Source organism: Mirounga angustirostris, unplaced genomic scaffold (assembly GCF_029215605.1).
Source record: "Mirounga angustirostris isolate CCGP_5_RB_7025 unplaced genomic scaffold, mMirAng1.0.hap1 SCAF_17, whole genome shotgun sequence".
Classification (NCBI taxonomy): domain Eukaryota; kingdom Metazoa; phylum Chordata; class Mammalia; order Carnivora; family Phocidae; genus Mirounga; species Mirounga angustirostris.
The window spans coordinates 28,635,699-28,650,747 of NW_026991725.1; the positions used below are offsets into that span (position 1 = coordinate 28,635,699).

The following is a 15,049-nucleotide window of genomic DNA, read 5'->3' on the forward strand; positions in this document are numbered from 1 at the left end:
AATGATCCAATCAAGAAATGGGCAGAAGACATGAACAGACATTTTTCCAAAGACGACATCCCAACGGCCAACAGACACATGAAAAAGTGCTCAACATCCCTCGGCAACAGGGAAATCCAAATCAAAACCTCAATGAGATATCACCTCACACCAGTCAGAATGGCTAAAATTAACAAGTCAGGAAATGACAGATGTTGGCGGGGATGCAGAGAAAGGGGAACCCTCCTACACTGTTGGTGGGAATGCAAGCTGGTGCAGCCACTCTGGAAAACAGTATGGAGGTTCTTCAAAAAGTTGAAAATAGAGCTACCATGTGATCCAGCAATTGCACTACTGGGTATTTACCCCAAAGATACAAATGTAGGGATCCGAAGGGGCATGTGCACCCCAATGTTTATAGCAGCAATGTCCACAATAGCCAAACTGTGGAAAGCGTCAAGATGTCCATCGACAGATGAATGGATAAAGAAGATATGGTGTATATATACACAATGGAATATGCAGCCATCAAAAAGAATGAAACCTTGCCATTTGCAATGACGTGGATGGAACTGGAGGGTATTATGCGGAGCGAAATAAGTCAATCAGAGAAAGACATGTATCGTATGACCTCACTGATACGAGGAATTCTTAATCTCAGGAAACAAACTGAGGGTTGATGGAGTGGTGGGGGGTGGGACGGATGGGGTGGCTGGGTGATAGACATTGGGGAGGGTATGTGCTATGGTGAGCGCTGTGAAGTGTGCAAGACTGTTGAATCACAGATCTGTACCTCTGAAGCAAATAATACATTATATGTTAAAAAAAAAAAAAAAAGAAGATATGCTGACTTAAGAATGAAGGAGGGGAAATCAGAGGGGGAGACGAACCGTGAGAGACTATGGACTCTGAAGAACAAACTGAGGGTTCTGGAGGGGAGGGGGGTGGGAGGATGGGTTAGCCTGGTGATGGGTATTAAAGAGGGCACGTTCTGCATGGAGCACTGGGTGTTATATGCAAACAATGAATCATGGAACACTACATCAAAAACTAATGATGTAATGTATGGGGATTAACATAACATAATAAAAAAATAAATAAAATCTTGAAATAAATAAAATTTCTTTTACAAGAGTCTTTTGGTAGCAAACTAATTTTCTATCTGAAAACTGATACTATTTTTATCTCTAATTTGAAAGACATTTTTTCTGTGTGTATAATTCTATGATGATGACTGCTCTGAGAACATTTAAGATTCATTAGATTCTTTTTTTTTTTTTAAGATTTTATTTATTTATTTGAAACAGAGAGAATGAGAGAGACAGAGAGCACATGAGAGGGGGGAGGGTCAGAGGGAGAAGCAGGCTCCCTGCCGAGCAGGGAGCCCGATGCGGGACTCGATCCCGGGACTCCAGGATCATGACCTGAGCCGAAGGCAGTCGCTTAACCAACTGAGCCACCCAGGCGCCCAGATTCATTAGATTCTAAAAGAATCAACTTTGGGGACGCCTGGGTGGCTCAATCGTTAAGCGTCTGCCTTCGGCTCAGGGTCCTGGGATCAAGCCCCGTGTCGGGCTCCCTGCTTAGCAGGAAGCCTGCTTCTCCCTCTCCCACTCCCCCTGCTTGTGTTCCCTCTCTCGCTGTGTCTCTCTGTCAAATAAATAAAATCTTAAAAAAAAAAAAGAACCTTTAATAAAAGAATCAACTTTGTATTCTGACTTCTCTTTGTTACTGCAACAGTTCTTTGAAGATTATGTCTCTTTTTGTTGTTACTGTACAGTTTTGCTGCGCCTATGTATAAACTTTTTTTTCCCTTGCTTGAGATTCATTAGGCTTGCTGAATCTGTGAATTGTGTTTTTCATCAATTCTGGAATCTTTTCTCTGAGCCTCTGCCCTACTTTTTCTTTCTTTCTAAAATTCTGTCTAGGTACGTATTAAGAGCTTCTCATTTTTTATCATCTAACTCAACCTCTTTCACATATTTTCCACTTCTCTTTCTTGCCCTCCCTCTCTACACTTTGCTATATTCTGGATATCTCTTCACATGTATTATAGTTAGTATTTACATTTGTATAATCTGCTATTCAATCCTCTCACTGAGGTTTTATATGGTCTCTTGCCCTTTACTCATAATCTCAATCCTTTTTATTTCTTTAAACAAATCAAATATGCTTCTTTTATATGCTGTATCCAAGCTGACAACTGCAGTATCTTCAGACTTAAGGGGTCTGATTCTGCTCTTTTTTCCCCCCTCCCCTGCTAACTCTAGGCCAGAACATCTAGTTTTTTAGTTGGGTCTATAGTAGGGCTATGATCTCCTAAAATTTTGGGGGGCTTTATCTAGAAGTTCTTTGACACTGAAAATTGCTCGAGAAGTCTGAATTTTGCTTCTTCCCAAGGGCAATATCTGCCTGAGACCACATTAAACCATGTATTTAATTTATTGTTAAAATGTCATTGATTATTTCAAAAATATTTTTTCATCCTACAAAAATAATTGAGGAAATATTGTTTGCACAATCCTTTTTAAAGAAGTTACTGGGATATAAACTGCAGAAATGATGAGGAAAAACTCAGCAAAAGGACCGGCAGGCTTTTTTTTTTTTTTTAAGATTTTATTTATTCACTTGAGACACAGAGATACAGAGAGGGAGAGAGAAAAGGCATAAGCAGGGACAGAGGCAGAGGGAGGCTCCTTGCTGAGCCAGGAGCCCGATGTGGGGCTTGATCCCAGGACTCTGGGATCGTGACCTGAGCCGAAGCCAGACACTTAACCATCTGAGCCACCCAGGCGCCCCTGACCGGCAGGCTTTGAATGTATTTACACATAGAATTGAGATTCAAAGAAGCGGGGCTACTAGCATGTCAGATCACAAAGTACATGCTATATCCCCTCACAAAATAGAAATGATATTAACTACTATAAAACCCGGTAGGTAGAGACAGCAAATGGGAATTAGACGTTTGCCTATAACTGCATCTATAATAAAAGTAACAAGAATTTTATTCAAAAGTGAAAATCAAGTAACATAAGTATTATACAACCATATTTAACTGTATGCTATATACTAAGTGTATTAATATTAGGTGGTAGATGAATTGAAAGGGAATAAGACGACAAAAGTTAACTTGCCACTTCTAAAGTACAAAAATAATGGACACTAAAAGAAATAGAGAACAAAGGGTAATTTTATTAAGTTAAAGGGAACAACAAGAAAAATACAATCCATCTATCTCTATCCCACGGTCAGTGACTTAAAAAAAAAATCTAATATAAACTAAACCAGACCTATCTGTCACATAAAATATTAAAAAATTGGGGCACTGTCTGGTTCAGTCAGTTAAGGATGTGATTCTTGATCTTGGGGTTGTTTGAGAAATTACTTAAAAAAACATATATTATAGTTAAGTCATTAAAATTTTTTTTCATATTGTAAAGCAAAGCAAAACCTCACTCCATGATGATTATAAGATGCACATCCAAAACAAAGCGATTCAGAAATACTGAACATAAAAAAAAACAAAGGGGCACCTGAGTGGCTCAGTTGGATGCTCAACTGACTCTTAATTTCGGCTGAGATGATCTCAGCATCACTGGATGAAGCCCCATCACTGGATGAAGCCCTGTGTTGTGTCCAGCTTCTCACTTAGCAGGGAGTCTGCTGGAGATTCTTTCCCTCTCCCTGTCCTCTCTCCCTCTCTCTCAAATAAATAAATCTTAAAAAACGAAAACAAAAAACAAGAAAAAAAAAACAAAACACAGGGGCACATGGGTCACTCAGTTGGTCAGTGTCTGCCTTCGGCTCAGGTCATGATCCCAGGGTCCTAGGATCGAGTCCTGGGTCCAACTCCCTGCATAGCAGGGAGTCTGCTTCTCCCTCTGCCCCCACCCCTGCTCATGCTTGCTCTGTCTCTTTCTCACACAAAAATAAATAAAAACTTTAAAAAGAGAGAAAAATTAAAAACAAAAAACAAAAAACAAAACAACACTAAAAACCCCAAAGATATACAAGGCAATATACACAAAATGAAAGCAGGAATCAAGGTCTTACTTTCAACTGAGGTACAGATTACACTATAAAGCTTTAAACAAGATAAAAGCACTATATTTATAATGTCAATGAAGGCAACTCATGGTATCTAGAAACTTTAATATCTATCATAATCTAGCAGCAACATCCATGATGCAGAAATTAGAGATTTATTTTTCTTTAAAGATCTTATTTATTTATTTGAGAGAGAGAGCACATGAGGGGGGAGGGTCACAGGGAGAAGCAGACTTCCTGCTGAGCAAGGAGCCGATGTGGGACTCGATCCTGGGACTCCAGGATCATGACCTGAGCTGAAGGCAGTTGCTTAACCAACTGAGCCAACCAGGTGCCTGAAATTAGAGATTTATTAAAGGAGACTCAAATCATCTCTCATTTAATGACAGATCGAAAAGATAAAAATAAACAAAGACACTGAACACCTTAATGATATAATAAGGTGTGTGGCCTGAAAATAGAAGACACACCTTTTTTGTTTTTTTTTAAGATTTTATTTATTTAAGAGAGAGAGAGCATGAGAAGGGGGAGGGTCAGAGGGAGAAGCAGACTCCCTGCTGAGCAGGGAGCCTGATGCGGGACTCGATCCCGGGTCTCCAGGATCATGACCTGAGCCGAAGGCAGTCGCTTAACCAACTGAGCCACCCAGGCGCCCAGGAGACACACCTTTTAAAGTACTCATAGAATGTTCACCAAAAAAGACCATTTAGGCTATAGAGGAAACCATAATAAATTGCAAGAAGAGATAATATAAGCAACATATATGAACACAGTAAAATAAAACTAGGAATTAACATTTTTAAAGGCTTTTCTATAAATCTGAAACCACAGAATTTCTAGGGGAAAAAATGATAATGACAACATTATTTATCAATATATACAGGTGTCAGGTGGAGCAGTGGTCAGGAAAAATACATAGGTACAATTACTTAAAGTAACAGAATAATAAAAACAAAAGCCAAACTCTGGATAAACTCTCATACATGTATACCAGGAAATATGTTTCCATTTACATAAAGTTCAAAATCATGTAAAATTGGGGTGCCTGGGTGGCTCAGTCGGTTAAGCATCTGCCTTCGGCTCAGGTCATGATCCCAGAGTCCACATTGGGTTCCCTGCTTGGCGGAGAGTCTGCTTCTCCCTCTGCCCCTCACCCTGCTCATGCTTTCTCTCGAGCACACTCTCTAATAAATAAATAAAATCTTAACAAAAAATAAAAAAAAAATATTCAAAACCATGTAAAATTAAATACATGTTTAGGGATACAAAACACATTGTAAAACCATTTTATTTTATTATTATTTTTAAAAGATTTTATTTATTCATTTGACAGAGAGAGACACAGCGAGAGAGGGAACACAAGCAGGGGGAGTGAGGGAGGGAGAAGCAGGCTTCCCGCAGAGCAGGGAGCCCGATGCAGGGCTTGATCCCAGGACCCTGCGATTATGACCTGAGCCAAAGGCAGACGCTTAATGACTGAGCCACCCAGGCGCCCCTCAACGTAATTCTTATCAGAATCACAGCTGACTTCTTTGTAGAAATTGACAAACTGATGCTAAGATTCATACACATTTGGGAGGGATCAAGACTACCCAAAACGATCCTAAAAAGGAATAAAGTAGGAAGGTTTCCCCAAAGCAAACCTTACTACAAAGCAACAATAAGCAAGACTGTGATTTTCTTTTCTTTCTTTCTCTCTTTCCCTTTCTTTTTTAGATTTATTTATGAGAGAGAGAGAGAACAAGCGGGGCAGGTAGAAAGGGAGAAAGAGAGAGAGAATCCAAAGCAGACTCCCTGCCGAGAGGGCAGCCAGACACAGGGCTCAATCTCAGGACCCTGAAATCATGACCTGAGCTGAAACCAAGAGTTGGGAAACTTAACCAACTGCGCCACCCAGGTGCCCTAAGACCACGGTTTTCAACAAGGTTCTAAGACCATGCAGTGAAGAACAATCTTTTCAACAAATGGCACTGGGACAACTGGGTACCCACACGAAGAAGGAGTTAGAACACCTACCCAACATGACATACAAAAATTAATTTAAAAAACTTATTTCAAAATAGATCAAAGACCTAAATAGAAGAGCTAAAACTACAACTTCTTAGCAGGAAACATAGGTATAAATTTTCATGGCCTTGGATTAGACAATGGGTTCTTAAATATGACACCAAAAATACAAGCAACAAAAGAAAAAGATAATGGACTTCATCAAATTTTTAAAATTTGTGCATCAAAGGACATTTTCAAATGAAAAGACAATCACAAAATGGGAGAAAATATTTGGAAATCTGACAAGGGTCTCATTTCCAGAATTCATACAGAGTTCTTATAACAATAAAAGGACAGCCCAATTTAAAAATGGGCAAAAGATTTGAATAGACATTTCTCCAAAGGAATAATAAATGGACAGTAAGTACATGAAAAGATACTCAACATCATTAGTCAAGAAAATGCAAGTCAAAACCATGATTAAATACCATTTCATACCCACTAGGATGGCTATAATAAAAAAGACAAACAACAAATGTAAGTGAGGAAGTAGAGAAACAAACTCTCATACACTGCTGGTGGGAATGTAAAATGGTACAAACGCTTTGGAATAGACTGGCACTTCCTCAAAGAGTTAAACAGAGAGTTAGCATATGACCAGCAATTCCATTCCTATGTAGATACCCAAGAGAACCAGAAAATATATTTACACGGAAACTTGTACAAGATGGTCACAGCAGCATTATTTATAATAGCCAAAAAGCAGAAACAACCCAAATGTCCATTAATTGATGAATGATTAAACAGACTGCAGTATATTCATTCAATGTAATATTCAGCCATAAGAAGGAAATTAAGTACTTACACGTGCTATTAACATGACTGAACCTTGAACACATGCTTAGTAAAAGAAGTCAGATATGAAAAGCCACATATTGAATGATTCAACTTATATGAAATGTCCAGAACAGGCAAACCTAGAGACAGAAAGTGGTTATGAGGGGAAGAAGGTAGGGTGAGGAATGATTGCTAAAGAGTATTGGGGTTTCTTTTTGAGTGATGTAAATGCTAGAATTAGTAGTGATGACTGCATACCATTGTGAATATGTTACGTCTTTAAGTTGTATACTATAAAATGGTAAAATGGTAAATTTTATCTCAACAACAAAAATCTATCTGAAAAAATGGAAGGGAATGATAAACACAAAAGATAGTGCCTACCTCTGGAGGAGGAAGAAATGGAATGCAATCATAAAGTTACTGATAATGTTCTTTTTCTTAAACAGAGCAGAAGACACACGAGTGTCTGTAGTTATTCTTTATAGCTTACACAGTTTTCAAAAAGATTTTATTTATTTGAGAGAGAGAGAGAGATAGCATGTGCAAGCAGAGGGCGGGAGGAGGGAGGAACAGAAGGAGAGGGACAGACAGACTCTGTGCTGAGTGTGGAGCCCAGCTTGAGGCTTGATCTCAGGACCCTAAGATCACGACCTGAGCCAAAATCAAGATTTAGATGCTTAACAGACTGAGCCACCCAGGAGCCCCTTATTTTACACATATTTTAAAAATATCTTATCAGTATTTAATAAAATACTTACGGTGTCAAAATGGGACTGCATTTCTTTCCTGTTAAAATTTAAACCTATTTTAATTTAGAGCCAAATAGCTCTACAACCATGTGCAAATGTAATTTTCATAAAAACGAAATTTAAAAAATAAAAGAATGGAAGGTGATATAAAGGAGGCAGTGAATGCAGAGACTACTCTTTAAGTAGTCCTTTTTTTTTTTTTTTTTTAAGATTTTATTTATTTGCGAGAGAGAGAATGAGAGACAGAGAGCATGAGAGGGAGGAGAGTCAGAGGGAGAAGCAGACTCCCCGCCGAGCAGGGAGCCCGATGCGGGACTCGATCCCGGGACTCCGGGATCATGACCTGAGCCGAAGGCAGCCGCTTAACCGACTGAGCCACCCAGGCGCCCTAAGAAGTTTAGTTCTAAAGACATGTAAAAAGAGAAGATGGTAGCTACAGAGAGTGGAAGTCAATAGAGTTTTTTTTTTTAGTTAGTGGTTCTCTTCCCCCGCAAATGTGTGAGCATGTTTACCGGTGAAAGGAAAAGAATGAATAATGAGAGAGGCTGCCAAGGTTATACCTTTATTTTTTAAAGATTTTATTTATTTATTTGACAGAGAGAGAGAGCACAAGCAGTGGGAGTGGGAGAGGGAGAAGCAGGGCTCCCCGCTGAGCAGGGGGCCTGATGTGGTGCTCGATCCCAGGACCCTGGGATTATGACCTGAACTGAAGGCAGATGCTTAACTGACTGAGCCACCCAGGCGCCCCAAAGGTTACACCTTTACAAAGATGTCAAGTCCTTTTATAAGATAGAGGTGTAAGATTCAGAATTCATAGGTAGGAATTATCCTTTGATGGATGGTGAAAGGGGAGAAATATTTAAGGACAGGATTATTTGGGCCCAAGTTTGATGGTGGATATTACAGGCAGATGAATGCACGCTCACCTAATGGTCCAAATTTTCTTCGTTAAATTTTCTATTAGGAGTAAGGGAAGGTGGAGGAAGGACAAGGGCAGTTGAGGGAAGATGAAGGTCTGAGAACCAATGCTTAAAAATGAAAGCTGAGGGGACTAAGCAGGAAATGACATATGAAAGATTACTTGGCAGTTCTGTGAGCCCAGCGAATCAAAACCAGTCTCATACTGCATTATAGTAAAGATGTAGAAACGCAAGTATTTGTACTGACTGGAGACAGGCTTTTGGTAAATAAGTAGCTATGACACAAGGATTAGGAAGAAAAGAGTTGGGATCAAAGTGTTGAGGAAGTAAAAATCTATGGTGCTTGAGAAGTACAAATTAAGGAGGGGCTAAGTTACTAAAGTCAAGGTTCCAAGGTCATGTGAAGGTGAAGAACAAATATAGTGCAATATATGAGTGACAAGCAGGAAGGGGAAAGGGTTTCACAAATAGTACAGTTAAGAGTTGACAAGATTTCTGTGCATCTGATCAATAAAACGGGGATAAGTAATTCTTGCTCTACCCAATACAAAGAGTTCAAATGAGAAATAATTTCTTGGGGTAGGGGGACAAAAAGAGCCTCAAAATATAATGCATAATCTTAAGAGGCTGTGAATTACTCAGCTATTTCATTTATTATTCACTTAATAGTGTAACTTTTACTTGAAAACAAAAAATGCATTCTTTAGAATATTTCTTTCTTTCTTTTTTTTTTTTAAAGATTTATTTATTTGACAGAGAGCGAGCAGGAGAGCACAGGCAGGGGGAGCCGCAGGCAGAGGCAGAGGGAGAAGCAGGGTCCCACTGAGGAGGGAGCCCGATGCGGGGCTCGATCCCAGGACCCTGGGATCATGACTGAGCTGAAGACAGTTGCTTAACCAACTGAACCACCAGGCGCCACTAGAATTTTTTTTTTTTTTTTTAAAGATTTATTTGCTTGAGAGAGAGAGCACAAGCAGGTGAAGGGGCAGAGGGAGAGGGAGAGGGAGAAGCAGACTCCCCACTGAGCAGTGAGCTTGACGTGGGGCTTGATCCCCAAACTCTGGGATCATGACCTGAGCCAAAGGCAAATGCATAACCAACTGAGCCACCCAGGCGCCCCACTTTAGAATATTTCTATTTCTGACAGTATACCAAGTAAATTTGGATCTTCCCCTTATTTCAAAGAATTTATTTATTCAATTCATATTTATTGAGTACTTATGTGCCAGGCATTATGCTGGATACAGTATATATACTGGCAGACAAATAGACACAGTCTCTCTCCTCAATGCCATTTCTGCCCAAACAGTAGTCAGACTATAAACAAGTGAACAAACAAAAATTTATAATTATAAATGACAAAAGACAGTGTTACAAGAGAACAAGGCAGAATGGAGGATTTATTTAAACTGGGTGATGAGGGAAGGTTCCTAAGCTAAGTTCTAAAGGATAAAAAAAGAACCATGTGAAAGATGATGAAACATAGTGTCATAACCACTCAGGGCCTAAGGACAGTGTTTGGACAGAAAAAGAAGGCCTATGTCCGAACATGAAGAACTCCAACATCTGAAGTTCAGGCCAAAAAGAAGGAACCAACAAAGGAACCTATACAGAAGCAGCAAGGGAGGTAAGAAGGAAGAATACAGGAAAGTATGAAATCTTCAAAAGCAAGAGAAAAAAAAATGTTTTAAAGAGAAAAGAATGGTCAATTGTATTCAATGCTGCCAAGAAACAGAATATGGAATAAAAGTTTTAAAAGATCTACTGGATTTAGCAAATAGAGGTGTTTTGTGGCCTTAAATAAAGTGGTTCAGCGAAAAGTGCTAAAGCCAGCCTAAATGGGTTGAATAGTGCATAAAGAAAAGGGCAAGGAGAAGAGACTAGGAAAAGAAAAAAGGAAGAGAAGGAAGAGGAAGACTTCACTATATTGTAATTCTGGATAAAATAAAACACACAGGGCCGCTGATCCTGGGCTGCTGGGATCAAGCCCTGAGTCAGGCTCCCTGCTCAGCGGGGAGTCAGCTTATCCCTCATCCTCTGCCTCTCCCCCTCACTCGTGTTCTCTCTCATTCTCTCTCAAATAAATAAAATCCTTATAAAACACACACACACGCTTTAATATATAGTTGAGCTCAACAAGACAGGGCAATCCCTAGACGCTTGAAGATGAGGTTTCAGGACCTTGATGATAGAAAGCTAGTAAGCTCTCCCTGTGAAAAGTTCAGAGATATGAAGAGTTATCTCCACAGAGTGACTACTGACTGATCGGTAGAGCACGCAACTCTGGATCTCGGGGTTGTGAGTTTGAGCCCCATGCTGGGTGTAGAGATTACTTAAAAAATAAATAAAAATTAAAAAAAAAAGTTGTCTCCATCCTTGAAACAGGAACTAGAAAAACTGAACTATATCATTACCTTCTGTCCATGAAGACATCAAGAAACTCACCATGTATCAGGGTATAAATGGAAAGGGTCATGTATAAGAAGAGGCTGGAACTTCAGACCAGTCATTGGTGGACGTAAAGGATTTACACTTTCTACTCACAGCAGGAACCCTTAGTTTAGGTATTAACATTTTAAAACCAGTCCAACAGCAGTTAAAGACCCTAGATTTTAGCAAAGGCACATATAAACCTATCTCATAAGAACTCCCCCCAAAATCCAGGATGTAAGAAACTTCCACAGAATAAAAAGATGACAATTAAAATTGCAAGCCACACAAGGACACAAATACTGTGAAAAAGTCAGGAGAAGCAACAAACTATAAAAACATATAATCGGGGTGCATGGGTGGCTCAGTTGTTGAGTGTCTGCCTTCGGCTCAGGTCATGATCCCGGGGTCCTGGGATTGAGCCCCGCGTCAGGCTCCCTGCTCTGCGGGAGGCCTGCTTCTCCCTCTCCCACTCCCCCTGCTTGTGTTCCCTCTCTCACTGCGTCTCTCTCTGTCAAATAAATAAATAAATAAATAAAATCTTTAAAAAAAAAAAAAAGTCAGACCTGTAGGGCACCTGGGTGGCTCAGTCAGTTACAAGTCTTAAGCGTCCAACTCTTAGGTTTCAGCTCAGGTCATGATCTTATGGGTTGTGGGATGGAGCCCCACGTCCTCTGCATTCAGTGGAGAGTCAGTTTCAAGATTCTCCACCTCTGCCCCTCCCCCCACTCTCTCTCTCTGACAAATAAATCTTTTTTTTTTTAAAGATTTTATTTATTTGTCAGAGAGAGAGAGAAAGAGCACAAGCAGAGTCGGAGAAGCAGGCCCCCACTGAGCAAGGAGCCCGATTTGGGACTCAATCCCAGGGCCCTGGGATCATGACCTGAGCTGGAGGTAGATGCCTAACTGAATGCGCCACCCACGTGTCCCTCAAATAAATAAATCTTAAAAAAAAAAAATGTTAGACATGTAATAAAATATATTTACAAATGTTAATTATGGAATATAGGTGGTTGGTATATGGGTATTAACTATACAGTTCTTTCCATTTTTCTGTATGCTCAATTTTCATAATAAAACATCAAAGAAAAGATCACTAAAATGAAAAATAAGTAAATGTAAGTTAGATACAGCTAGAAGAGAGAATCCTCTATACTATCTTCTATAAGCTCTATGTTTTTTCCTTTTACACAGATTATTTATGGTATGATTATTATATTGTATAGTATTGTATGTATGGTCAAATATATAAGGGTCTGTCTTAATTCCTAGGTGTTTCATAAATTTTTTTTGCTATTACAAATGGTGACATTTTTGTAATGTTCATTTTTCTCTTTGTTGATATACAGACATATAAATTTAAATTTTTGATTCTGAAACTAGCATCCAGCTATCCTCTTACTAATTTATATAATTTACCTGTAAATTCTTTCAGATATCTATATACGTAATCACACCTGCAAACAAAAACAGTTTTGTCTCTTCCTTTCATTTCTTAGATCTTTATTTATTTGTTTCTGCCTGTCTACCTTACTGTGTTGCTTAGGACCTCCAGCACAATACTTAACAGAAACAATGAGAGCAAGCATCCTTGTTATCTCCCCATCCCAAAAGGAGAATTTTCAACTTTTAAATATTAAATACGGTATCTTGTATATGGTTTCTGTAGACATTCTATCTGGTTAAGGAAGAAGATTCTTTATCAATATGGACAGGACTTTTCAAAATGCATGAATGCAGAACTTTATATAATGCTTTTTTGGCATTTATTGAAATAGTCATATAGCTTTCTTCCTTTAATCCCTTAATGTGGTTGACTATATAGATTTGTAACATTAAACTAATCTTGTATTCTTTGCATAATTTGGTCATGATATATCCTGAATTGGTTCTGGTATTTGCTAGCGTTTTAAGATTTGCATCTGTTGGGCGCCTGGGTGGCTCAGTTGGTTAAGCGACTGCCTTTGGCTCAGGTCATGATCCTGGAGTCCCTGGATCAAGTCCCGCATCGGGCTCCCTGCTCGGCAGGGAGTCTGCTTCTCCCTCTGACCTTCCCCCCTCTCATGTGCTCTCTCTCTCTCACTCTCTCAAATAAATGAATAAATAAAATCTTAAAAAAAAAAAAAAGATTTGCATCTGTTTTATAAATCAGAGTGTCATGTAAGTATCCTTCTTGTCAGGATTTAGCATCAAGGTGGTACTAGTCTCTCATAAAATGAGCTGGGAGTTTTTCTTTTCAATTCTCTGGAAGATTAGAAATTGTTGGTTAAGACTGAAGTTATTTCTTTTATGAATTTTGATAGAACTCACTAGTGAAGTTATTTGGGCTTTATGGAAAGATTTATTATATGGATTCAATTTATATAATAGGTAAAGAATTACTGAAGTTTTTGATTTTTTTTTTAGTATACTTTACCAAGTTCTATTTCTTAGGAATTTATCCATTTAAATCTAATTTTTGCATTCACTGGCATGAAGTTAATAAAATTTTCATCTTTTAGTGCTGCCTACTACATCTGCAATGGTGTCTTCTCATTACTGATACTGGCTTTCTAAGTTCTTTTCTTTCTTAATATCACCACAAGTACCTAAAACAGCTAACTCTTGGCTTTGCTTTTTGTTTCATTTGTTAACCTTTATTATCTTTTATTATTTCTTTTCTTTTACATTCTTTGAGTTTACACTTTGCTATTCTTTTCCTAACTTCCTGAGAGAAATGTTTACTTCATTTTCTGCTTTCTCGAACACAGCATTTACGTATATTTGCTATCACAGATGATATTGCTTTAGGTTATCCTACAAGTTTTGATAATGTATTATTTGTATCTTTCAGTCCAAAATATTTTCCAATTATCATTGTGCTTTTTTCTCTCACTGACTGGAAACTAAAACAATTTTCTCATAACCTAACAAGGCTTTTTCTATCTTTTATTTAAATAACTGACTGCTAGGGGTGCCTGGGTGGCTCGTCTGCCTTCGGCTCAGGTCACGATCCCAGGGTTCTGGGATGGAACCCCATATCGGGCTCCCCGCTCAGTGGGAAGCATGATTCTCCATCTCCCACTCCCCCTGCTGTGTTCCCTCTCTTGCTGTTTCTGTCAAATAAATAAATAAAATCTTTTTTTAAAAAAAGGTGAAAAACTGATTGCTTTGTGGCTTAACCTGATTTCAGTTCTTTGAAATTTGTTGATACATTGTTTATGACACAGGTTATGGTAGAAAATTTTGTTTAAATAAATAAATGTTCCATATATTTTCAAAATTTCTGATTTTCAAAGTGATTGGATTCATAGTTCTATATAACCAGTAGATGAAATCTGTTAATGTGTTATCCAAATCTTCCAAATGTCTTTGAATTTTTCTTCTACTTTTTAAATAAATTATTGAAAGATATATTAAAACCTCCCACTATTGTGGCAGATGTAACATTTCTTATAGTTCTGTTATTTTTATATTAGCTATTTTTTATGGTAAAACAGATTTTTAAAAATAAATCCCTTTTCCCTCTTCCCACTTTAAGGTTCATGACCAAAATCAGTTTCTATATGATAATCTTAACTAAGCCTATTTCTTACCTTCAAATTTACCTATGCTATAGTAGAGACTGGGCATAGTACATCTTGAAAGGCATCTTCCCTGGTCAGTCTATTTGAAAGCTGAAAGCTAACTTATAACATGGTCTAAACTGCAGTTTTCTGCAGTTTAAACTAATCCCTTAAAAAGGAAAACATTGATGTTCTCACTCTTTTTTTTTTTTTTTTAAGAGAGAGAGAGAGCAAGGGGGAAAGGGAGAGGAAGAGAGAGAATCTTAAGCAGGTTCCATGACTAATGCGGACACCGACACAGGGCTCAATCTCATGACCCTGAGATCATGACCTGAGCTGAAATCAACAGTCGGTTGCTTAACTGACTGAGCCACCGAGGTGCCCCTCAATTTGTTATTCTTAAAATACCCTAGCGATTGAAAAACAAAAGTTTTGTCAATAGGTTCAAGTTCCCAAAGGACTCTTTTTTTTTTTTTAAAGATTTTATTTTATTTATTTATTTGACAGAGAGAGAATGAGAGAGAGAGCACATGAGAGGGGGGAGGGTCAG

At 38.4% G+C, this 15,049-nt stretch overlaps 1 protein-coding gene across 9 annotated transcripts in view; it reads right to left on the reverse strand.

Annotated features, from left to right (window-relative positions):
- Nucleotides 1–15,049, reverse strand: part of GPATCH8 (G-patch domain containing 8) — a 118,700-nt gene that overhangs the window by 37,983 nt on the left and 65,668 nt on the right. The gene's annotated exons all lie outside the window — the stretch shown is intronic.